Below are 23,954 nucleotides of genomic sequence, written 5' to 3'. Positions count from 1 at the left end.
GGATTGTGGTAGAGGAAAGTTCTGCCACTGTAAATCTCATTAAGTAATTAATCCTGCTCTAGGGACTGCTAATTAATAATTCACTATTAACCCTACTCTTGCCCCAGGAGAGGGAGAGTAGAGAGATGTAAAGTGTGCTAATGGACTCAGCCTACACTCATAGAAACAGCAATAGGACAACTCAGAACATAATGTTTGTTTTAGTCTATTACCTATAGAACAGGAATCTCCTTCAGGAAGTTCCCAAATGAACTGCAAATTAATGGGAGATCACCTGGTAGATGTTGGTGAAGGACAGCACTGGAATGTTACCTTTGAATTCTAGAGGTAACCCTGAAAGAAAGGTAGCATCTGAGGAATCGGATCTATTAGTCTGCATTATAATAAAGGAAGAAGACCCCATGGGGTTGAGAAGGAATTGAGGGAAGGGAATTCAGTACAAATGTAATGACTTATTAAGATTCAGGGACTAGTGTCTTTCCAGTGAAATGATGATATTCTGAAAATCTGGAACCAAAAAAAAAAAGAAAGAAAAATAGTGAGAGAATTTTACTCATGGAAAAACACAGGGTAACTCGGAATGTAGAATTCATTTTAGTCTCTTTTCTATAGGACTTGGGGTGTCCTTCAGGAATTTCTCAGATCCAGAAGACAATTGTCAGATGATCCACAATATGCATTTCCTTAAGGTTTGCATGTTATTGACATATGCCTTAGGGATGTCATATGTTCTCCAGAAAATGTTTGAGTTAAATCTTTAAGTGAAGCTTTACAACTGCTCTCTGGAGTGTGTCATCCCTCAGAAAGAAAACACAGACAGATGTGCATGACCGAGAGCAGGGAATGACATGCCCAAATCCAAGATGAAGGTGTGGACCACTGGAAACATCTGTCAGCTTAGCAGAAGTGTTGAGCCACAAAAATATGAGAACTCAGGATTTTTTTAAGTTTAATGATTTTTTAAAAATCATGCTTATTTCCTTAAAATCCCTTTACACAGACGTACAAACACACCCACATATCATTAAACTCTTCCTTGTAATAACAATCCCACCCCCAAAGAAACCCAACTAAGTAAAACTGACAGTTTTGAAAATACATCTGACATCATATGAAAATCTACCCTCAACCACATGGTCCTCCAGTTCTCAATGAAGAAGAGGAAAGTCAATTTCATCATCTGTCCTCCAGGATTAAGATTGATATTTTCAATGAACCAATCAATCTATCGTCAAGCATTTGTTAAGTACCAGAGGGTGCCATTCACTTTTCTAGGATTCAGAGAAACAAGGAATGAAGCAATCCCTCTGGGCAAAGGGTTTATATTCTTAAGAACATCAATCCAGATTCCTTTTAGGGTTATTTTCATATCTTTTATCAATCTAAAAGCATTTATTGCTGTTCATTCATTTCAGTCATGTCTGACTTTTTATAATGACATTTGGGATTTTCTTGGCAAAGATACTGGAGTGGGTAGTCATTGACTTCTCCAGGGCATTTTGCAGTTGAGGAAACTGAGGCAAAAAAGGTGAAGTAATTGACCCAGGGTCACTTGATGACTCCTATGGGTTTTCTTGGCAAAAATGTTGGAGGGAATTTACCATTTCCTTCTCTGGAGGATAAGGCCATCAGAGATTAAGTGACTTGCCCAGGGTCATACAGCTAGTAAGTGTCTGAAGCTAAATTTAAACTCAGATCCTCCTCACAGCAGGCATCCCTGCCTCAAGACATCACCCATCACATCATAATGTCATTGGTTCTCTTTGAAAATGAAGGACAAACAATAATAAAGAGAATTAGTTTCAAAGTCAAGAAGTCTTAGATTCAAATCCCACCTCTGATATAGCCACCTAGTTGTCTCCTTCTTTTATATTAGCTACATCTTATATAAGGGTCTTTTTTTATAGGGGTCTATCTTATGAGATTTAGGAAGGCATCACAGACCCTTGGAGAAGAAATGTGAAGCACTTACTCTTGTGAATGTGTTTTTTTTTAACTGACCCCCCCTTTTTTTAAATAAACCATTCCTTAGGATGAATTATTTCTTGGGAATTTTTCTACAACTGACTTTTTAATCATTTTATTTTTCTTCTTGTTATTTCCCCATTTCTTTCTCAACATTTTTAGCCATTTTTAACCATTTCTTAGGTGGGGCAATAAATGAAGTGCTAGGTCTGGAGTCAGAAAATCCTTAGTTTAAATCTGGCTTCAGATACTTACTAGCTCAATGATGCTGGGCAAGTCACTTAACTGCTGTCTGCCTCATCTGTAAAATGAGAATAATAATAGCACCTATCTCCCAGGGTTGTTATAAGGATCAAATGAGACAATGATGGCAAAGCACTTCACTCAGTGCCAAAGAATAAGTACTTTACAACTGTTAGCTATTTTATTATTAGTATGTAATGACTCTGGTTTCTTTAGAATGGGAGAGAGATTTAATACCAATCCTTAAATAGATGATGCACTACTACTGGGTGGGACAACTACTGTCCAGAGAGGAGAAGACAAGAGGGAATGATTGGCTTCACTTGCAGTAGATGACAATGAGGGCTTTTTTTTTTTTTTTTTTTTTTTTTTTGGTGCTTGGGGAAGTCCCTACAGGCCAAATGACATTTAATATTAAAATTACTAGATAGGTTCTGGACCTATAATTGCATTCATTTAGGGAACCCTCAAATGAGCAAGCTATTAGGGCAAGTCAACTCCTATAAGTTTTAGAGAATTGCATAAAGTTTTGAAAGTTTAAGTAACTTATCATTCAGATGACCAATATGCATCAGAAGTGAAACTCAGATTTCTTTACTTTGAGGCTAGTTCTCTATATTATTGCTTGTTCTTCATTTTCAAAGAAGGCCAATGACATCATGATGGATGGGTGATGTATGGAGGCAGAGTTGCACAAAGTCATCATGGATGGGTGATGTACTGAGGCAGAGTTGCACAAAGTCATCAATCTTACTTTCTCTTACACAGTGGCAAGACAAAAATCGAGACGACTGGAAATGGCCCAGGATGCATTGCATGACCCTGATATCTTCAATGTCGGATCAAGCTCTAAGAAGTCCATAGTATCTGTTCCAGTTTCTTCATGGTCATTGGAACAAGTGGTTCTCAACCATCCATTCTGCCAGGGAAAGTCTTCACTTGCTTGAGGTGGATAGCATCTACTTCACTGATGGCTTTGAATCACTTGATTACTCTCAATCTGGATTAGCCTGTCTGCTGAAATGGTTTTCCCCAGGGTGGATGCTGGGCATGCTGCAGTTCCTTGAATAGCTTCATCTTCTACAGAATCTTGAACACTCCCTCTTAGAAGTACATGTCAGAAGTGGGGAGTAGGATGGGGTGAGGAGCAAGTTAACTCCAGTCTCCATTATCTTGTAGCTTCCTATTTTAATAAAATGATCCTGGTCAAATAGGTGCTGAGCCCTGTTGCTTATATAGATTGCTGAAGGATTGCAAATATTTTCAGTGTCCCCTTACTTTACTCTGGGACAAATTCCAGATTGCCCCACTATCATTAGAGCTCTGTCACTAAAGTTAGCCATTTAGAAGAATTTTTTTCTTTTTTTAATAGAAAGGGTCTGAAGCACTTTGGAGGAAGACTGCGGTGTTCCAGAGGTGTTTAAAAGTAAGAAAAGTCTTTTTTTCTCTGAGTATCATAAATCTCCTCCCTGGAGGCAAGACCTCTAAAAGTCCCACCAGTATTAAGATTCTGTAACTCTATGCATCTAGAATTGATTGAACAACCAGTTGACAATTCTGGCCTCATACCTGCCTTCTGGAGCTCCCAAGAGGCATTCTTTACACCTCGAAGTCCTCCTCCTCCCTAGGCAGGAAAAGGATTAGTTATAAACTATTAATTAACAGTCCCCAGAGCAGGGATTAATTACTTAATGGGCCTTACTATGGCAGAGCTGCTTCCTTTACCACAATCCTTTTTAATTGCCTCTAGCAGGTAAACCACAAATCACTCAGGATGCTTGGATGACCTGATGACTTCATTCCAGCCTGGACTAGAGAAAACTAGTGAGAAAGAGTCCTGATAAAACAGACTTTTAGGTGCATCTCTTAGTATGAAACCAAGACTTGAGTTCCCCAAAGCCTCCATTTACTAGAAAAAGAATTTTATTTGGTGGCGTTAAATAAGACGAAATCAATTTATAATCTCTCCTTTATCACTTCACTCAGATCATTATGTTCTCTACCATCTAACAACTGACTCATGAATAAACATTTATTAAAGCCTTCTAAATATAGATAGAGGAGTGAATAGACTGCCGGCCCTTGAGCTGGGAAGATCCAAGTTCAAATCAAATCCAGATTCAGACACTGGTTGTATGATCCAGTTTGTCTCAGTCTCCTCATCTGTAAAATGAGCTGGCTAAGAAATGGCAAACTACCCCAGTTTCTTTGCCAAGGGAAAAAACTCAGAGGAGGTCACAATAAAGACCTACTTTGTGCCAAATACTATATTAGGTGCTTTGAATGCAAAGACAAAACAGAATAGTCCTTAACCTCAAGTAATTTATATTCTATAGGGAGCAGCCCCAGACCTTGAGTGACTTCCATTCTATAGGGGAAGACAACATGTACATCAGTTGATGCTCAGGCCTCATTGGACACCTTTGGGTAATACAAAACTACCAGAAGTTTAGAGAAAATGAAAAGGGAGAGCCCAATGATGAACTCTGCCTCTGTCACACATGTATTGTAGAGTATATTGAAAAGATCCTAGGATTTGGAAGACCATTAGGAGACTTGGGTTTAAATTCCCATTTTGTTTTGCTACTATCATAGTGACCTTGGGCATTCTTGGGGTATGGATTTTTTTTTATTCATAAACATATCAGGACTTGGTCCCTTCTTGTTCTTTAACCTGTGATTTGTAAAAATCACACAGTGCCCGGCAAATAGTAACTACTTAATAAATTCTTATTCTCTTATTCTCCCTACAATGTATTTATTGTTCTTGGTGGGGTATGTGCAGAGGCAGACACCTTTAAATCTCCCCCCTCCAAAAAAAACTATTTTAAATCTTTTTAAAATTTGTATTTTTAAAATAATTTTGGCCATTTTTTAAAAGTTAAGGGTTTTTCCTTTATTTTGATAAATAAAAATTTGTACAATATTATTGGATGTTCAATATGTATTTTCCTTCAATAAAAGAAAATAAAATCCCAATGGCATGTGCTCAAGCTAACTAATGTCTCCCTCCTCTGTGTCTTATCTCCTTTACCTATAAAATAGGGATAAGCAAGCTTCCCTTTCCCCCAGCCACAGGGGGCTGCGGTATGACTAATGAAAAAAAAATAATTCCCAAAGAGCTATGGGAATAACAAAGTCTAAACAATAGCCTGATTACTTGGGTTCTCTTCCTGGCCCATACCTTTATGAGCCTACAAATCATGAATGGTAATGTAGTGATATTCTTACCCAGACAGAAATGGCACCATTGTTGACTTTCCAGCATATTTTTCTATTAGATTGCTGCTGCTTGATGGGTGGAATCCAAGGAGATTTTTCTTATTTTGTCTCCTTTGCCTCCTCTATGTTATCTCTGCACCATCCCCCATCCCTATTCCCATCTGATAGATTTCTCAGGCAGCAAGCCTGAGGATGTAGGACTGTTTTATCAAGTCACATTTCTCCAGATGTTAGGTGATCTCATCCTTTATTAATGTCTCCAGGACCTCTTTATAGTATCAGATTTAGCTAATGTCCTGGCTCCTCTTCCTTTTCTTTTTTCTTCTTTTTTGTTCTTTCTTTATTGATTAATTGCATTTATCTCCATTCCAATGCCATTGGTTCACTCTTAATTTTAGTTAGAATCCAAAGGGAAGAATCTCGAGCTGAGGCTCTGGCTGGAGTGTTTCTTTGTGCTCCTGGGGACCTGACATTGGGACATTTCATCAGCAAATCCTGGTCATTAAGTCATCAACTAATGGTTATGAGCTGCATATGGTGACCATTATCAAGGACCTGGAAAGCGGGGAGAACAGAATTATATTCATCTCTCTGTTTCTGCCCCTGGTCACCCATTAATCCTACAGAGAAGGTCCTTTCTCCTTCCAACCCCCCACCCCTGAAGCTTGCCCCACTACCTCTTCTTTAGCAAAAATCCTCTAAACTCTCATCCCATTGATCAACCCAGTCTCATTGTCTATGGTCCAGACTCAAGGGCCCTGGAGAGGCCCTTGTTAAAATCCATCCCTAGATGGAATAAACTTTGTCTTCCTTTCTTCTATCCTGCCCCCAATTCACCTTATTTACTAATAGCCAATTTGTTGATATGAACCATGGAAGTCTGAAGAGCCCTTTACAGTTATTAATAGCCTTAAATCACTCTATTCCCAAATGCCATTTCATGTTAATCAGCTTCAAATTCCAACCCAAACACCTAGAAAGGTTTGGTTTCACTTTCTCCAGTATTTTTAAGAAACTAAACAATCTTCTATTGATATGTTAAATGAGGTTTAGTATAAGTGAGATTATGAACAGAAATGTCAAATACAAAACCTGTGGACTACATGCTGCTCATAATATTCAAATGTGATTGAGAAATATTTAATAAAGTAAACAAAACTATAATACAACATAGATAATGTTAATTGGTGGTCTTTTAAGTCAATGCACAGTGAGAGGGATTCATTGATATTTGAATCTGGCACCATTGTTATAGAACACCTTTAGGACAGGGGTCCTTAACTTTTTCTTTTTGGTCAAGGACCCCTTGAGCAGTCTGAGGAAGGCTTTGGACTTTTCAGAATAAGGTAACAGAAGTATGCATGGAATAATTTTACATATATAAGTATATATGCCTATTCACGTCTAAAGGTAACCATCTCTAGACTGGAGTAGAAAGGGAGAAGAGAAGAAAAAAGATAAAAAGAAATTTACATGACAACTTTATCATATATTTAAAAGGAATAGATTTGCAGTTTCATGTGTGATTGTCTTTTTTATATGTTATGAAAATTCCTGCTATATTCTATGAATTAAAAATAAAATTAATTTTTAAAATGCACAAAATAATACACAAATGATTACAAAGGAAATCAAACATATTGAAATAGTTAATAATATATATATATATATATATTTTTTTTTTTTTAAATCATAGACCCCAGGTTAGGAACCTTTGCCCTTGGATGTTACCAAAATACTTTACTTTATGACCACTTTATTTTATAGAACAGGATTTCATCAAATGAGGAACTCTCAGAAGAGGAAATTCCTTCTACTAACAGAGATCAGCTCCTTTTTAACTTATAGTCTTGGAGTTTACCTAGGGCACTGTTCTCAAGGCTTGAACCCAAGGCTTGAACCTGTCTGCAGTTTACCATCATATATCTCTTACTATATGAAATGTTGCTTGAAATTTAAAAGTTGTTAGAAAGGACTGGAAATTTTAGAGCTGTTCAGATTTATTTCTATCCTCATAGTATTGACTTGAATTAGACTTTGATTTACATAAGGAAGGACCTTTCTTTCCTTTCTTAATATAAAGAGGAGCACTTACGATTTCTATCTTCTTATTCAGAGCCCATCTCAGTTGGTTTGTGTTGGACAGGTGCACTACCAAAGGCACCCTCTCCCTTTTCCTTCCCTTTGCTCCCTCACCAATTGCAGCTTCCAAGAACCCTTCTGAACCCATGATTAGGGGAAAGGAGGCAGGGGAAGAGTTGCACCCTTCCCTCTTAACTTCCTTTTGCCTTCTCAATAAATTGTTATACCCAACTAGGCTGACTGAGCTTTGGAAACACCAGCCACCAATTATTGGGATCCACCCTTTCCTTCTTGGGCAGCTAGTTATTCACTAGGTATAGTGAATAGAGTACCAGGCCTAGAGTCAGGAAGACCTGAGTTCAAATGTGACCTCATACACTTGAAATTGTAGATTGCTCCAGGATAATCACTTCACCCTGTCCGACTCAGTTTTCTCATCTGTAAAATGAGCTAGAGAAGGAAATGATAAATCATTCTAGTATCTCTGCCCAAAAACACCCCAAATGGAGTCACAAAAAGTTAGACACAAATGAAATGAACAACTTGCCTTCCTTGGACATCAACAATGACCCAGAACTATCCAAGCTGTTTGAATGATCATATCATTTGAGTGAGATAGAAGTCACCAATTCTTTTCCTTCTGTTTAGATAGAAGACAACCAAGCCTTACCATCTGCTCTGTTTCTCCAACTTACAAATTCCCAGGATTGACATCTGCCCTACTGACACAACCTAAAGATTCTTGGGTTTTGATGTCCATGTCAATGATGAATCCTTAGGATTTCCAAGTATTCCATCTGTTCTATAGTTGGGCTTTCCTTTTATATGTTGTCTCCCCCAATCAGAGTGTAATCTTCTTAAAAGGACAGATTGTTTTTTTATTTTGTATCTCCAGAACTTTTCATGGTTTCTTAGCATACCATGAGCATATAATAAAAGCTTTTTTCATCTACTCCTTGTAGGAATTCCCATCTCTGTCAGGGAATATCTATTATTCCCTATGCTTTTTCTCAAAATATTAGAGTGATGTAAAACTGGATACATGAATCTTATGCTAATGGAACCCCCAAAAGAATTATGAGGCATAAAGAAAGTCAAACAAATCAAGAAGAATAGATTCTTCCAAGTGGGTGCCCATAATAGTACAATGATTCCCAGTGTTCCAATGTTCTTAGAATATTGGTTATATGGTATTTTATCAGTGAAAATACTGACTACCAGGCAGAATAATAAATAGAAATTATTCTTAACTAAAATAAAAGTAGTTAAACATACATGTGTACTGGGAGTGTGGGACAGGTGGCATGGAGGATAGCTTAACAACAGTCATGCCCAAAATAGTGCCCTGTTCCCTAGAAAAGCTGGCCACTCAATGGGAAGGCAGGCCTTAGTTGATGGGCATCAATGCAACAAACCCCTGGGACTATGACCTGACCAGGGTTGGGCCAAGCAGAATGAATGGGACAGAGCAATTGTCACAAGGAAATATAACCCCAATCACTCTCTACTAATTACAGTTCTGCCACCAAATTTTGAATGGGGTAAAGTGGATAAAAACCTGAATGGGGTAAAGTGAATAAAAATCCAAAATGACCCTCATTTCAATGTGGATGCCATTACAAATCCAAAATGACAGCATCTGTAGATGCTAATGTAGTAGTTGTAATTCCTAATGATCCCTATCCATTGACCAAAGGAACTGAAACACATTCCAAATTGACTTTCTTTTTTATAAACTTGAAACTCAAAGACAGAAAAGTTATAGCCCACAGGAAGTAATAGCTTGTAGGTTTTCCCTGTAGAGGTGAATCCATAAAAAAAAAGTGATGGAGTCATCATTTTTCAAGAATGAAGACAACAGAAGGAGAGTACAGGTGTTATACTCATGCATCGGAGAAGAACTTTTGAGGTGTTGGAGAATTTATGGAAGACTGGGGACAAGGAATTCATGATATGATCATAGATGGAGGGTTTATAATCTTCACTAGTAAAAGCACTTCCCACAACAGTTAGATCACAGACAAGACATTTCTGATAAAAGTTTGAGGTCCAAAAGCTTTAAGGATTTGAGAGAGATTTATAAGACTAAGATTTGATCTTAGACAGACTTAAACTAAAATCCATATGAATTTCCTGATCATTAGATTTTAGGAGTAGAGGTGGAAGACCTCTTTAACATCTCCTAGTTCAATCCCATCATTTTTCAGATTAGGAAATTGAGGCTCAGAGAGACTAAATGACTAGCCCAATGGTACATGGTAAGTATCTGAAATAAAATTTGAACTCAAGCCCTCTGGCTCCAAAGTCAGTGCTTTTTATACTGGAACACACACACACACACACACACACACACACACACACACACACACACACACACACACACACACACACACAATAAATATTTAATAATAATATCCAGCATTTATATTGTGCTTTAAGGTTTGCAAAACAAGAGGGGAAAGGAAGAAAAAAGAAGTAGAAGAAAAGAGGAGGAGGAGGAGAGAGACTACAGATATTTGAATGTATGCATGTATCCACAAGAACTCTTGAGAAAACACATTTCTATATTCCTCCACAGTAACAGTATAGACTAGTAACCAGCTGCTGTGGTTGCCAGAAATTATTATTTATTGTTCCTGCCGTGTTTAGAGAGGGAAGGGAGACCCCTGTTTTCATTCTCTGCCTCCCCAGACTATCCCAAACCTTCTTGATTTATATGTGTGAATTACTATACTTCCATTCACTCACAGACCTTAGGGAAAAGAACTGGGGGAAAGGAAAGAGAGACCTCTACAGGAAAACATGAAATAACAATTCGTTTTTGGAAATTCAGAACTAACTTCATCTCTGACTAATCTGTTCTGTCCACTGCAGACCCCACCCAGTCATTGAATCAGAACATCATAGAGCTAGAACTTGAAGAGACCTCAGAAGCTATTTTATCTAACCTCCTAATTTTTACATGTAAGAAAACTGAGGCATATTAAATGATTTACCTAAGATTATATAGGGGTAGCTGGCGGGGGGGCCACAGTGGATAGAGTACTGGGCCTGAAGTCAGGAAGACTGGAGTTCAAATCCAACCTCAGACACTTAATAGGTCTCAGTTTCCCATCTGAGCTGAAAATGGAAATAGCAGACCACCCCAGTTTCTTTGCTAAGAAAATTCCAAAGGGAGTCATGAACAGTCCAATACAACTGAAATAAAACATCAGACAAAGCCATTTGAATCATGATCAACATGATAAACCAAAGTTTCAGAGGAATTTTGATAAAATGATGTTTTTGGACATGGCCAATGGAAAAGTTATTTTTCTTTTATTCTCAATGGGGATAGGAGAAAGAGAGAGAGAAAAAAAGGATATTTATTTGAAAATAAAATTAATAAAAATACTTGAGTCATAATTCTAGGTGTTGGGAATAAGCATTTCTATAGCACCTATGTTCCAGTTACTGTGCTAAGTGATTTTCTCAAACATTCTGTCAAATGAAATAATCCTTCCAACAGTCTTTCCAAGTTATTATTAGCCCTATTTTACAGTTGAGGTAAATAAAGATTAAGTGACTTGCCCAGGGTCATACAACTAATAAGTATCTGAAACTGGTTTTAAACTCAGGAAGATGAGTCCTCTTGATGACCAGGACAGGAATCTATACACGGCACCATCTAACTGCCCTCTTAGTAAACAAGGCAGCTCCTTCGACACTTTAGAAGCCTTTCCAAAAGACTTTACATCTATGATCTCATCCAATTCACAACAACCTACTGAATTAAGTAGTCCAAGTATTAGAATTCCACTTTAGGATAAGAAAATAAAGATAAATGGCTTGTCTGTGGTCACATATTTAATAAGCAACAGAGCTAGAATATGGACACCAACCCAGAACACTCCCCATTACCCCAATCACACCATATTCCCTGTATCTACTTTGATACTTTGACAGAACAATTCACCTATACCTTCCCAGCTTGTGCATTTATGTCTTTCCAGAAATCCTTCCTGATGAATCTTTGTATTTCCCTAGATGCTATTTCCAGGTCTTTTAATATACTGGGCATGCCATCATAACACTTGGATAGACAATGGGTCATCTCTTGATGTCAATACCCTCTTTCCTTGGATGATATTATTAATTCCATCTTTTGCATGCAAGTCATCAATCAACCAATAAGAATTGCCTACTATGTGCAAAAAAGAGAAACAAATCACTGCATTCATGAAGCTTAATATAAGGATATTAATTATCCCCTGCAGTCTACTTACATTCACCATATGTTTTTCAGGGGTGGGAATTTCAACACAGCTTAAATTACACTCTACATAGGTGACCACCTAGGATGCTATTGGGTAGGGCCAATCTTGGCCATGATTGTGATAAATCTAATGGCAATGAGGTGTTGGGGCCAAGTGTTGTGAACTCCTTCCTTTTATGTTATTCAGGTTTTACACCCTGATAGCCTAATTTCTTTTGAATAGACAGACTTTTATGCCTCGCTCCTTAGAATCTGTGCTACCACACAGGACCCTTTGTGTAGGTTAACTCCCTGTGTGGTGTATGAGGAGAACTCTACTGAGACTGGGTGGGGAAATGGGAAGGAGAAAGGGCAGCCAGTTTAGAATATCAGCTTTTATACAATTGGGGGACTACGGGCAAATCACTTCAATTCTCAGAGGCTCAGTTTCCTTATTTGTAAAAGAGATACTAGCATTTGTTCTTATTGTGGGTTCAACACCTTATAGATTTAAGTGCTATAAGAATGTGAGATATTGCTTCTTCCAGAAGTCTCATCTGAAGTGATAAGTTGTTATATGACAACTAGACATCTAGAACAGATGGGGATTTTAGAGGTTCTCAAGGGATGTTGGGGGTGGGATGGGAATGGGAGTAGGAGAAATTAAAATTTTTGAAGGCTTCAAAGTATCAGCTTCTGCCCTAAATCTAAAAGACTAAAAAAAAGAGAGAAAATTATTGAAATAGTCAAGTGTCTCCCAAAACTAGAGGATTAAAAGCCAAGAAAGTGAACCCTTTTCTTGTCTTATTCACTGCACTCTTTTCACAGCTGTTTTTATTTTTCGAAATGTACTGGAATTAAAACGCTGATTAGAATTAAGGTCTAAGTTTGGGTCTTCAAACAGGACTTTCTTTCTCTAATTAGGGGACTGCATCTCATCATCTGCTTAGCAGCAGTGAACACATGGTTTCCACTCCCTAATACTCACTGATGGGAACAGAGAATGGAATAGGCTTCTCCCTTAGAACCCCCCCCCCCCCCCCATATACTCTCCACACTCAGCATTTCTGCCCAAAGACACACTGCATTTTACAGTATCTTTCTACATTTTCTCCTTCAAAATAACAATTTCACCACATATGTGGCATGATTTAAACTAGCATTTATACAATATTTTAGGATTTTTGAAACACTTTTCAAATCCTTCATTATATCCTTGAGACAACACTGGGAGATAGAGGCTTTTATTATCGCCATTTTACAGATGAGGAATCAGAAACATATAGAAGTTAAACTGCCTATTATTATTATCAATTGATTTCGAATATACTTTATTTTTACACAGTTCTTTGCATATTCTCTACCCCATTAGAGAGTGAACTCCTTGAGGGAAGAGACTTGTTTTTGTTCGTTACCAGTTTTACTTTAACACATCCTCAATGTTTAGCACTATTTGGGCAACATTTAATAGATGTTTGTTGATGAACACAGTTTTTTTATGGTTTCTCCTTTCTACTTTAAGGGCAGCTAGTAGAGGATAGCAGTAGTTGAGTAGAGGATAGAGTCCTGGGCTGAGAATCAAGAAGACTCATCTTCCTGAATTCAAATCCAGTCTTAGACACACTAGCTGTAAGACTCTGTGGAATTCACTTAACTCTGTTTACATCAGTTTCCTCATCTGTAAAAAGAGCTGGAGGAGGAAAGGAAAACCAACCTAGTATCTTTGCCAGGAAAATCCCAAATGGGATCATTAAGTCAGACACAACCAAAATGACTAGAGTAGCAGCTTGCCCTCTTTCAATATTTCTCCACTCCTATGTATCCTCTGGTTGCCCAAACCACCCTGCTATTTTGTTGCAAGTTCTATTCCTATCTATCAACAAAAAAAAAGTTTAGGTAAATTTATTTAAATAATAAATAAAATTAATTATTATTGATAAATTATTGGTTAATTATTAATAAAAACATTTTAAAATTAAATTGTCTTCTGTTTTAAACTTGTGGGCCTCAGTGCTCATAATAGGAGCTGGTGGCTACCACCTTCAGAATAATACCAAATATTGATTTTCCCAGGTCATCTGAGAGGGAACAGCGTACCAAAAGTGAGTAGTCCTTCCAAATGTGATTGCCTCTCTTATGTTGCAAGAGAATCTTTGTCATAAGTGTTACAATTATATTACAGTTATATTCATATAACATCACCAACCTCCCAGTTTCTTTACCTTCCCTCAAGTACAACTTCCTTAAGAATGGAGATTTTTGCATTGGAAGCAGCTAGGTGGCCACAGTAGATAGAACACTGGTCCTGGAGTCAGGAGGACCCAAGTTCAAATCTGGCCTCAGACACTAAATATATGCTTAGCTGAGTGACCTTGGGCAAGTCACTTAACCTCAGTGCCTTGCAAAAACCAAAAAAAAACCAAACCAAGAATGGAGACTTTTGCAGTCATGGTTTCTGTAGTACCTAATATGGTGTTGTGTTATATAGAAGATATTTAATAAGTGATTAAATTAAGTAAACATGAATGTGCATCTTCAACCCTGTAAAGAAATTGAAAACAGGGGGCCAGTCCTTGGGGAGCTTAAAGTCTCTGGAGAGACAAGATTTGAAAATGTCATCAGTGGTATCCCCATTGATAAAATGTGAGGTTTAGGCTAAATGACCTCCAAGATCTTCTATCTCTAGGATTCCCATTGTTCCATAAGGGCTTTTATTGTTCCTGGGATTATGAAATTCTCTTCCATATTGTAACACTCCCTTCAGGATAATATCCTCAACTCTCACTCACAAACTGGATCTTTTGTGGTTATAGAGAAATCCTAAATAACTGTGGTTTCTATTATTGTCACTCATGAGCAAAAACCCCATTGATTATCAGATGATTCACTTTTAGAAAGTATTTACTAAGGAGATTGGTGTTACAAAAATTACCATACAAAGTTTAGGGCATACTCTCTCACAAGTATAGAATGAATGGACACAAATTTAAAGTGTAGTGATGGTGGGACACATGTACAAAGAACACGTGCAGCCAAAAGAGAAATCTTCAACTCTTGGTTATGGGAAGTTCTTGCTTGAATTCATAGTCAGCTTTCTTTTATGCTTCAAAGGGTCACATGCATTGAGAATGCTTCCTGTCTTGGGAGCTATCTTTCTAAATCTGTCTATGCTCATGTTTGCCTTCCAAGTGTGCATGTATATCTCTTTTTGCTCTTTTTTGAAGGCATTGTCTTTTGCTAGTCTAGTCTCTCTGATGACATGGTCAGTGGTGGCATTTGAGTGCAAGTATGGCACTCCCTCTGAGCTTATATCACCTTCCTCCTCTTCTACCCTTGCTGCCCTCTGGTACAGACCCCTGGAATCTATCTCCTCAAGGCACTCCCAAAATCCCAAGTCTAGAAACTTCTGAAGTTTGATTTGCCCTGCTAGACAATGTACTTCCATACTGACTTGTTAAATTATAGATAGACCCTGGAAGTATGACTGATTCTTCTAACCAATTACAAAATATTATTTATGTAGCTTTCATCCATTACCCAAGTATGTACTTCACTCCTCCCAAATTGACTAAAGATCTTGTTTCCACCTAGTTTATTTAGACTGTGGGTGATTGACTTGAGAAATCTACAGTTTCATTGTTTGCATTAATTGGGGTAGAAAGTGAAATCTCATTATTACAACACCCTTCAGATACAAAAGTCTTTCTTCCTTGTTTCTTTTCCTCCTTGCATTCCTTTAACTCTCCCTCTTCTCAAGTTTAAATCACAGGTGTCTTTCCTCTCCCTATCCCTCCCCCCCTTAATTTTTCAATCCTTTGCCAGAGTCTGTTAATTTTCAGTTCTTAATTTCTATATGGGCTTCTCTCTCCTCACTGAAAAACTCCTCTTTTTATGCCTTTATAACTATTAAGCCTGAACACTCTTTTTTCACCACTACCAAAATCTTCCTCCTAATTTAGTGGGGTTTTTTCTCATCTGTATTTCTAAGTAATGCCAGGATATTGCTTTTTCCAAAGGAGATGAGAGGGAAATTCATAAGCTCCTTTGTCTTTACCATCATTAGCACTGAAATTTTTAAAATTACTCTCTACTTGTGGCCTGGGCACTATTATTTATAAATGGTCCCAAACCTCTATGGATTCTTCTCTTTAAGAGGGAAAAGAAAAAGATGGTTTATAATAATAATAATTGCCCTTTATAGCAGTTGATAGTTCAGAGAGTGTTTTCCACATAAATAGTCCCAATTTGAGCCTCCCAGCTACTCTCTGAGGTAGACTGTGAAATTATTATCATACCCATTTTACAGCTGAAGAAAATGGACTTTAAGGTGAAAGGCTTCATGATTTTTAAAGCTTTGGAAATCATCTAGTCCAATCCCTTCAGTTTATAGATAAGGGAAATGATGCAGGAAAAAGACACTTTAGAGAAGAAAACTCTGAAATAATTTGTTTCAGCTCCTATTTGCTGCCACTTTGCCTTAACTCCCAGTTGTCCCATTTGATTCTCCCAGTCCTATACATTTCTCACCCAGAGATTCCATAACTAACTTTTTAAAAAAAAATTTATTTATTTAAGGCAATGGGGTTAAGAGACTTGCCCAAGGTTACCCAGATAAGTAAGTATTAAATGTCTGAGGTAGGATTTGAACTCAGCTCCTCCTGACTATAGGGCCAATGCTCTAGCCACTTTGCCACCTAACTGCCTCTACTTTAGTTTTGAAGAGAATGAAATCATAGGATGCTGTTCTTATTTCTGTCTGAATTGGATTTAAGTGAGACAGAGTTGCACTAAGTCATCAGCCTCATTCTCTCTTCCAGAGGCATGGAAGTCCAGTAGCAGGACAAAAGTCAGGATGCCTGGTCCAGAATGTAGTGGAGGATGTTGGCATCTTTGATGTCTGACCAAGTTCGAAGCACTCCACAGCATCTGCTTCAGCCACCTTCATGGCCCTTGGAACATACTCCATATGCTTGGGGTAAACCTCCCCCTCACTCATCAACAGGTCTGCATCCAGTTGGTTACAAAGCAGTTATTTCATTTCAAGAAATTTCCTCACAACGAGTTCCCCAAATTTAGAAAATCAGAGGTCAAATAAATACCCATACATTTTTATTTATCTTTCATTCTTCTTTTCTTTTTTAGGTTTTTGCAAGGAAAATGGGGTTAAGTGGCCACACAGCTAGGTAATTATGAAGTGTCTGAGACCGGATTTGAACTCAGGTCCTCCTGACTCCAGGGCCAGTGCTCTATCCACTACACCACCAAGCCACCCCATTATCCTTCATTCTTGAAGAAGACCATGACATCAGGGAGGTGATACCATGATATGCAAATGACTTAGATTTAAATGGAGGACAAAGGGCATGAAGTTGTACAAAGTCATCAGCCTCACTTAATCCATACATACATATAAATGAACATGTGTATTTGTATGTGTATGTGACTCAAATTTTTTTTAGTATTGACTGGAACCCGGTTTCTTTCAGAGGCAATGTGACATAGAAGGTAGAACTCTGGCACTGCAGTTAGGGAACCTGGGTTCTAATAATGGTTCTGTCACTTATTGTTTCAATGAAATTGGGCCCAATTTCCTTGCCTATAGTAATGATTAGAGTAAGGTCCCTTCAGCTACAACATCCCATAGTTCTACCTTTGCAGTCTTATACACAACTACAATCATCCTTGGTTGCTTGTGAGTTTCACATTTGAGTTTTTGCTTTTTTGTGGGCTACCCATTGATAAACAAATGGGAATTTTTTTTATATTTGACAAGTGCTGTGGAAAATCACAGACAATGTACATATGTAAAGAAAACTAAAAAATGTATGTCATAAATGCATAAGTACTGTATATTGTTCATCTATTTTGTCATTTACTACATAAGCATATAGATATAAATTTATTATAATCATTAAAATTTTGCTAAAAGTTTCAGAGAGGGCTATACATCCTCTGTGGGAACAGCTCCTCTTTGTCTCTCTGCCACCTAGACTCAATTTCATGATTTTCTCCCACAGTGATCCTTGGCTCTCCTGCTTTTCCTGGGAAAAGGAAATCTATGAAGCAGTTGCTGCATCTATAGCAGCAGCTTCAAAGATTCAGCATAGTATGTAAGATATTAATGTAGAAAATGTAACTTTTTGTCTAATGTTGTTACTCACAAAATTACTTGTTTGGTGGGTATTAAATAAATATGATCAGAATTATTTTTTAAAAATAAAGGTTTGGGGTAAGGCCTAGAGTTATTCATGGTTTTTCACATTCACAAGGGTCCCATGCACATAACCCCTGCAAATGTCCTTTCTGTAAAAGACATTTTCCATGGTGGTGCATGTTATTTTTGTTATTTCAGCCATGTCTGAATCTTAGAGAGTCTATCTGGCAAAGAAGCTGGAGGGGTTTGACATTTCCTTCTTCAGTTCATTTTACAGATGAGGAAACTGAAGCAGAGTTAAGTGACTTGCCCAGGATCTTACAGTTAGTAAGTGTCTGAGGCCAGATGAGTCTTCCTGATTCTAGGTCTGGCATAGCACTGAATCACCTAGGTACTTCAATAGATGTGTATAGAAATTCATATTTCCACTTTCCCTCCCCCTTGTCCTTTAGGAGAAGGACATATTCAACCCATGCTCGATACACACCCATGCTTTTCACTCTAACCAGATGAATTCCCTTCTTAAAATGCCCTCTTTGCTTCTCTAAGTCCTAGCCTCAAGGTCAAACAGAACTCTTTATCTCTGTGATCACTTTATAGAATCTTTAGAGGAGAGTGCTCATTATAGAATCTCAGTGTTGTACAGGGCATTAGAGGCAATGGACATGTTGAACATGCTAATGACTAATCAATAAATTTGCTTCCCATTTCCCACTATCAAAGATAAAATCCACCAAAAAATCCACATTTACAGTGCTGGGCTTATTCCATTATTAGTGGTCACTTTAATTATTTTTTTCATTAGTTATAATGGTAATTGGTTTAAAAGTGATAGAGATATATAGATATATTAAATCTAATTCATGAGCAAATCAAGAAATCACTCCATCATGACATTGGCCTTTGAAAACAAAGAACGAACAAGAACAACACACACACACACACACACACACACACACACAAATATAGCCTTATTTGATCCTCACATCAACATTATGAGATAGGTGCTATTATCAATCTTGCTTTCTAGAAGGAAGAGCTCATGCCCTTAGAAAAGTAACTTGCCAGTGGTCATACTTCAGCTCCTTGTTGACATGAAAAATGGCAATAATTTCATGACGAGAGGTAAAAATCTGATCCTCCAAGTGGGAAAACTTGTAACATTTCAACTTGGATGACATAATCTCATCTCCTTGTGTAACAAGGCTCTCCTGTTGGCTTCAGTGTGCACTTCATTAGGGAAGTCAATGATATGCTGGAACCCAGAAAGATCTTTATATGCTAAAGAAAATAAGAACCTGAAGAAGGTGAATCTGGACCCTGGATTTTGTCTCTATTTAGCTTTTCTCTTTTGAGACCCTGGTCTTCAATCTTCTCAATAAGCAACAACTGTTTTAAAATGAAGGAGTGGCAAAAAACAGAACTTTGTGAATGAAGAAGAGAATTCTTGCTTCTATCTCTTACTCCTGGACTCATCTCTGACTAGAGTAATTTGGCAGAGGTTGCAAAGAGGAATGGAGAAAAGAAAGGAAAGGAAAGAGAAGGACAAGAGATAGTATAAATGGGATGTGGGTCCTCCCACTGGGCTATATATATTCCACAGTGCTCTCTGCAGCTGTTGGCTGCCCTTGTGAATTGAACAGCTGGGAAGGGTTGCTTCCTCTCCTAAGGGATACTTCCTCCTTCTTGTTTCCTGTGGTCTCAGGTTTCTGCTGGACACGTGTGCTTGAAACTGTCCAACTCCCTTGAGGCTTCAATACTTCCCCTGTCTTTTGGTCAATATGCAATTGGGAATCCTGGAAATGAACACAGAAAGAAGGAAGAAAGAAAGAGAGGAAAGAAAGAGAGGAAAGAAAGAAAGAAAGAAAGAAAGAAAGAAAGAAAGAAAGAAAGAAAGAAAGAAAGAAAGAAAGAAAGAAAGAAAGAAAGAAAGAAGACAGAAAGACAGGACAGAGAGAGAAAGGGAAAAAGAAAAGAGAAAGAATGGTAAAGAAAGAGAAAGAAAGAGAAAAAGAAAGAGGGAGGGGGAAAAGGGGAGATGAAATAATGAATAAATGAAGAGAGAAGGTGAGGGGAAAAGAAAGATAACAGAAAAAAGAAAAGGAGAAAAAGAAGAGGGGAAAAAAAGAGAGGAAGAGAAATACAGTAGGCAGACCATTACTAAGTTTTTGCTAGGTGCCAAACTCTGTCCTAAGCACTGAGAATTCAAATATATGCCCCCCCCCAAAAAAAGACCCTTAAGTATCTTGCATTCTAATGGGGAAAAGATAATACATAAACCAGAGATGTAAAGGGAATTGGGTAGTAGTAGTTCAGGAAGAGTATCAGGGTGGGGACTGGACAAAATGAAAAAGTGTCTAGAGTAGGAGTGGAACACGGAAAGAGGTGGGCATGAATAGCACTGGGAAAGAAAAATAAAAAGAATGAAAGAAAGAATGGGAAAGGGAGAGAAGAAAGGATCAGAGGGAAGAGACAGATAGGGGAGAGAGAGAGAGAGAGAGAGAGAGAGAGACAGAGACAGACAGACAGACACAGAGAGAGAGAGAGACAGAGACAGAGAGACAGAAAATAAGGCAGAGAGAGGAGAGAGGCAGGAGAGACAGAAACAGAAAGACAGAGGGAGAGAGACAGAGACAAAGAAGATAGAGACAGAGAGAATAGAGACAGAGACAGACCCAAAGACTCCCAGACACAGACAGACCAAGAGACAGAAAGTCAGAACTGGCTTTCAACAGAGTGTCCTTTCCCTCCACTGATAAACTTTTATAAACTCCCATGCCCTTCTTGAGTTCCTGGAGCTGCCCAGTCAGCCTTCTAGAAATGAAGCTCTCTGAACAGAATGAGGCCTGCATTAGCAGGACCATTCTCAAAGCCTTTCCAACTTGATAGGACCTGCTAGAGATTGATCTCAGCTGGCATGGCTTTTGAGACCCGAAGGTCCTTTCATTTCCATATCTCTCATTCTACACTGAAGCTTCTTAAACATGGGAGCTCAGTGGAGCACTTAGCAATGCGGTTCCTCACAATGACTTCTGCCTCTGCTGCAACCAAGCTCCCTGAATTGAAATCACTTGATGGGTTTCCCAGACTCTCCCTTGTTCTCAGTGCACATGGGCATTAATTGCAGCAGGAACTGAGTTTGGGGAGCGGAAGGTCTTTGGGGAGAATAAATATTAAAAATGGGGGAAAAGGGAGGAGGAGGAGGTGTTCAGCATTTTAATTTTTTTTCAAATACCATTTAGTTGGAACATTTAATACTTATGAAAGGAATGGCAGCCCTAGAGGCTTAAGGGTAAGGATTCTAGAACTGGGGGTGGGGGGAATATAGCCTCCTCTATAATTCTGAAACCTGTAGATTTCTGATGTATTAAACCCTTTCCCCTATTTCCTGTTGCCCTATTCTTCCTGGCTGTAATCTTGCCTATTAACTCAGGAACGGTTTGATTTAAAGGGGAACAGAGAATGTCAAATAGTTTCAAGGTATTCACAATCTTAAAGCAAATGCCCCAACCTCTATTTTGCAACCCACAAAGATGTGTTTATTTCCTTCAGCACTTTTTGATTAAAATTGGGTATGTAGTGTTTAAGAGGGTCTTTAAAATTACAGGCAGTTTTCCCAGCACCCAACTCCCCATGGCCTCTCCATTCCTTCTGCAATTTTACTTTTTTATTCTGTTTCTGAGCCCAAAGTGCAAAGGCAGTATGCATTTTGAATGGAGAAAGCCAGTCTTTTAGAACTATTTTGCAAATACAAGAGAAACAGTAGAATGGAAGTTGACCAATGGCCATGGCCATGAAGGCAGCTGAAGCAGGTGCTGTGGAGCACTTGGACCATTGCTAGTCATTTTGAGTTTTGTCTTGCCACTGGATTTCAATGATTCTAGAATAGAAAATGAGACTGAGGACTTTGCACAGAGCTGCCCCCCTTAAAAACAGTTCACACACAAGTCAAGACACCCTGTGATCTCATTGGTCCTCTTTGAAAACAACAGTGTTAGTCTAATAGTAAGAATGCAAAGTTAGAAAGAAAATAATCACTTATATTGTCTCTACTATGTACTTGGCACTATACTAAATACTATTAAAAATACCATCTCATTTTATCCTTACCACAACCCCTGTGAGTTGGATGCTATCATTATCCCTATTTTATAGATGAGGAAACTGCCACAGACAGAGGCAGAAGTTAAGTTCAGGGTCACACAGTTAAGTTTCTGAGGCTAGTTTTGAACTCATATCTTCCTGACTACAAATCCAGCACTATACCACCCAGTTTCCTGATTTACATTTCAATGAGTTCTTTCCAGGTCTAAAATGATGATCTGAAATCCCAAAGGTGTTTTCCAGCTTTCACATGCTAATTGTGACTTTTATTTTTTATATTTTTTAATTAAAGATTTTATTTGAGTTTTACAAATTTTCCTCAATCTTACTTCCTTCCCCCCACCCCACCCCCAAGGAAAGCAATCTGTCAGTCTTTACTTTGTTTCCATGTTGTACATTGATCCAAATTGAGTGTGATGAGAGAGAAATCATACCCTTAAGGATGAAACAAAAAGGATACAAGATAACAAAATCAGACAATAAGCTGTTTTTCCCCTAAATTAAAGGGAATAGTCCTTGAACTTCGTTCAAACTCCATGGCTCTTTATCTGGATACAGATGGCACTCTCCTTTGCAGACAGCCCAAAATTGTCCCTGATTGTTGCACTGATGGAACAAGCAAGTTCATCAAGGTTGAACATCACCCCCATGTTGCAGTTAGGGTGTACAGTGTTTTTCTGGTTCTGCTCATCTCACTCAGCAACAGTTCATGCAAATCCCTCCAGGCTTCCCTGAATTCCCATCCCTCCTGGTTTCTAATAGAACAATAGTGTTCCATGACATACATATACCATGGTTTGCTAAGCCATTCCCCAATTGAAGGACATTTACTTGATTTCCAATTCTTTGCCACCACAAAGAGGGCTGCTATGAATATTTTTGTACAAATGATGATTTTACCCTTTTTCATCATCTCTTCAGGGTACAGACCCAGTAGTGGTATTGCTGGATCAAAGGGTATACTCATTTTTGTTGCCCTTGGGGCATAGTTCCAAATAGCTCTCCAGAAGGGTTGGATGAGTTCACAGCTCCACCAGCAGTATAATAGTGTCTCAGATTTCCCACAACCCTTCCAACAATGATCATTATCCTTTATGGTCATGTTGGTCAGTCTGAGAGGTGTGAGGTGGTACCTCAGAGAAGCTTTAAGTTGCATTTCTCTAATAATTAATGATTTAGAGCAATTTTTCATATGGCTATGGATTGCTTTGATCTCCTCATCTGTAAATTGCCTTTGCATACCCTTTGACCATTTGTGAATCGGGGAATGGCTTTTTTAAAAAATATGACACAGTTCTCTGTATATTTTAGAAATGAGTCCTTTGTCAGAATCATTAGTTGTAAAGATTGTTTCCCAATTTACTACATTTCTTTTGATCTTGGTTACAGTGGCTTTATCGTGCAAAAGCTTTTTTAATTTAATGTAATCAAAATCATCTAGTTTGTTTTTGGTGATGTTCTCCATATCTTCCTTAGTCAAATTATGTGACTTTTAGACAGATGGATAGTCTATTTGATGGGGATTCTAGTAATACTCAGATTTTTCACATAGAGCTGTTGTGATGAAGGTATCTTGTAGAACACAAAACATACTGTATTAGTTGTTATTGTTATGTAAAGATGATGCTTCTGTTCTGACATTAGGGGGATCAGTAGATGGAAAGTTTAAGTCCATAAGATGGAAGCATGTGAGGAGCAGGAGGGTTGGGGAGACTTGGAATAGGAGTCTGACTTGGCAGGAAAGGAGGAGTAGCAAGAAGTTGGACTACAGAAGTGTAGTGGATTGCATACATTAGATAGGCAAGAAAGTAGATTAAGTGATCATAAATTTAGCAATGTAAGGGACCTAAGTGGTCATCTGGTCTAACCCCCTCATTTTTAAGGGGAGAAACAGAGAATTTATAGACATTAAGTGACTTGTCCAAGGTCACAGAGCAAATCAAAGCCTCA

Source organism: Macrotis lagotis, chromosome 5 (assembly GCF_037893015.1).
Source record: "Macrotis lagotis isolate mMagLag1 chromosome 5, bilby.v1.9.chrom.fasta, whole genome shotgun sequence".
In the NCBI taxonomy this organism is placed as follows: domain Eukaryota; kingdom Metazoa; phylum Chordata; class Mammalia; order Peramelemorphia; family Peramelidae; genus Macrotis; species Macrotis lagotis.
This window is presented reverse-complemented; position numbering follows the sequence as displayed.